The following is a 3,752-nucleotide window of genomic DNA, read 5'->3' as shown; positions in this document are numbered from 1 at the left end:
CGCCGTCGACACCCCGCACCTTCCCCCGGCCCGCTCCACCGCCGCCGCCGACACCCGCACCCTCCCCCACTTTTTGAAGATATTTTTAAATAACAAATTTGATGATATTTTCAAATAAGAAATTTGATGATATCTTCAAATAACAAATTTGATGATATTTTCAATTAAAAATAAAAAACATATTTGATGTTATTTTCAAAAAAAAATTGATGATATTTGATGATATCTTCTGTTCTAGTCCTCATGAAAATAACAAATTTGATAAAAAACAAATTATTAGATGCAACAAGAAATAATGAAAAAAAATGTTACTAATGGCGCACCACAGGAGGGTGCGCCATTGCTGTCAGAAAAAAAGTTACTAATTGCGCACCAGAGGAGGGTGCGCCATTGCTATCAAAAAAAACTACTAATGGCGCACCAGAGGGTGGTGCGCCATTGCTATAGTGTCTAGCTGGATACCCCTTCGCCCGATCCCCCTTCCCTCTCCCTCGCCAGATCCCCCTTCCCACCCCCGCCGCGCCCGCTCCGACGACCCCCGGCCCGCTCCAACGACCCCCGCGCCCGCTCCACACCCGCTCCGGCTCCCCCGCCCGCCGCCACGACTGCCAGCCCGACGCCGTGGCGCACCCAGCCGTCTGAAGCCTCCGCTGCCCCGCAGCCAGCACAGGAGCCCAGCAGCGCCTCCCTCCGCTGCCCCTACTGCGCCGCCGCCCGTCCTCCTCCGCGCGTAAGCCACCCTCCTCCTTCGCCCGTCCTCCTCCGCCTGTAAGCCCCCCTCTACTCCAAACCCCTGACCCCTTCTTGTCTCGTCTCTACAGGTAGACCGCGTCGGCAAGCGACCAGGACGACGCCCGGAGAGGAGAGGAGGGCCTTCTCCTCAACGTGTAGCCGCCGACCTTGTCCTGCTCGAGGAGGAGGAGCAGGAGGGGTGCACCCAGCCACCACAGTCGCCGCAATCAAGGGCTTCTTCCACCTAGACCTCTAAATCCACGGCGCCGTCGTTCAGCCACCCAAGGTGAAGGTGCCCCCAACTCCCCTCCGTCCCCTCTCCCTTCCTTGTTTCTTTCGATCTAGCAGCCATGGATTTGGGTTCCTCAAGGCTGCCTAATTACTCTACCATGTGTTCCTACTACTAGCTCTAGCCATGGATTAGGGGCTAGTGTAGATGCAAAATAAGGTCAAATCCCTCTCGAATTTAGGTCAAATTAGGTTCAAATCCCTCTGAAATTAGTATGTAAAGCTCACTGTTCTGAAGTTCTGATCAGTTCAGTACCTTAGTAAGCAATAACACAAGCTTGCTACTAGTTCAGTACCTTTTGCTGCTAGTTCCTCAAGGAGTTCTGCTCAAAATTAGCTCAACAAGTTGCATCTGGCTTTTAGAAAGTTGTTTTGTCTTAAGAGGATAAGTTGTTGTATATACTGTCATAAAGTTCAGTTAGTAAGCAATAACTGAATTGGATTTGCTACAGTCAACCTATTAATATTTGTCAGTTTTGAAAATTCAGTTTATTCGGTTACTGAAAATTCAGTTAATTCAGTTAGGCACACAAATTTCATAACTTTTGTGTGCCCTAGTACTTGGTGTTTGTAGAAAATTCAGTTAATCCATCGAGGTGAGCACTGATGCTACAAAAAGAGAAGACATGTATGAGTTTGGAGAAAGTGCCAATTTGATTTTCAGTTGCTAGCTACCTGTGATTTATTGTTTCAATTTGGATTCCAGAAATGTTAATGTGTGTTACTATGACCCAACTTTATCTGTACCATAGCATGCTACTATCAGTTATTTTTGAACATCAAATTCAGTTTGTATCTTGCGTTCTTTTTTTGTTCAAAATTTCTCAAACTCTGAATAAATAAAATTATTTGGAAAGAAGCACATGAGTATGAACAATAATTGTTTCTTTCTGCTTGAATGAATGGAGTACAATACAAGTTCAAGAACAAGGGACATTTTTTGCAATTGTGAACTCTCAATGCTCAAGTCTGGAAGTGTTTAAAATTTAAAGAGTTCACATGACTACTGGTCAAATAGTCTAGTGTATTTAGTGTAAATCTAGTCTAAAACTAGTAGGGCTCTTGTTGATTTGCAAATTTAGTTTAAATAAAAATTTGGTACATGACTACCGATCATGTATGAAAGATGTTGCTACTGGATGAGCACAAGAACTAATTAGTAGATTTTGATTTTGAATTATTTTGAATTTTTATGACTAGTGATCAGGTTTCAAATGATTTTGAATTTTTATGATTTTTATGCACATAGGTGAAGCCACTGACTACACTTCAGGTTCTACTCCTGGAACACTTCAGGAATTTTACTTCATAACTGGAGTATTTTGATGATATTGGGGGGTTTTGTCTCCAACCATCGTGTCGTGATGATATTGTGGGGTGTTGTGGGGTTGGAGCTGGGTGGGGGTGGGGTAATGAATTTGCAGGTACCCCGAGAGGCCCTTGAGTTTGCCGGAATGTCAATTAACTTCCGTTCTAGCAAATTCGGGTAATCCATATGTCCTATTTTCAGCAAAGGTCATGCTGAAATTTTCCATGAATTTTAGCATGACTTTGCTAAAAATAGGACATATGGGGTACTTGCGACTAATGCATGGGTCGGGGTATCTTAGTACTTAGTTAAGTAGGATCAACTGCCCCGCCATTCTTGCTGCATTAAACCATAGGTGGCAATAGAGCCAAGTGATTAGGCCCAACTTAGAATTCTCCTTAGCATCGATAAACCCTAGATGATAAACCCAACATAGGTGGCAATAGAGCCAAGTGATTAGGCCCAACCTAGGGTGCCTCGGCATCGATAAACCCTAAATGATGAAAACTTAACTTGGCTTCTATAGGGTGCCTCGGTGTCGATGAGAACCTAAATGATGTACGCTTAGGCTTTTAGGGTGCCTCGGCATCGACAAACCCTAAATGATAAAAGCTTAGATTTTAGGATGCCTCGGTGTCGACAAACCCTAAATGATGAGACCATGATCTTGTTCCTTGACAATAACCAACTTTTTGACCAAACTTTTTTCCTATTTAGAGCGAAACATGGCCCACAACGATGAGGCCGTCGGTTCGGGCGGCAAGAAATTCTGGGAGCTGTCCTAGGAGTTGGAGGAAGAACCTCACCGCTATGAGGACGCCGCGGAAGACACCGATCCTGACTACACAACCCCTAGTGGCGTCGGGGATGCCACCACTAATGATGGCGCCGCGGATGCCACCACTGATGATGGCGCCGCACGCACAGATGGCAGCCAACCGAAGAGGCAATGGAAGGACCGGCGCCCAAACATGCTCGGCACCGTCAGGGAGGAATTTACTGAAGTGAACTCCGACGGGCATCCGACAGCGCCCAAACATGTAGTCAAGGGGTACTCGGTTCAGCTCGGGTGCATTCTCCGGAGCACTGCCTTGATCAACACCGAGAACCTAAGGCATAAGGACCGAGGGAATTTGCACAGCCTCCTCTTCACAAAGCTGCACGAATGATACAAGTTCCCCGCTGAGTTCGCAAACACACGCCTCTCGGGGAATAAATTGAACGGTGCCGCCCTCACGACGATGAGCACGGCCCTGTCTACTTGGATAAGCACGGTGAAGGCAATGATTGACAAAGGTGATACTTATGAGAAGATCAAGGCGAAATATCCTTTGATTAGCGAAGATGACTACAAGGAGTTCAAGATCAAGTGCAAGAGCCCTGCAACCTCTGAATCAAGTCAGTGGGGGAAATAAATGCGGCA

Source organism: Triticum dicoccoides, chromosome 1A, assembly GCF_002162155.2.
Source record: "Triticum dicoccoides isolate Atlit2015 ecotype Zavitan chromosome 1A, WEW_v2.0, whole genome shotgun sequence".
Lineage (NCBI taxonomy): Eukaryota > Viridiplantae > Streptophyta > Magnoliopsida > Poales > Poaceae > Triticum > Triticum dicoccoides.
Note: the sequence above shows the minus strand (reverse complement) of the source record.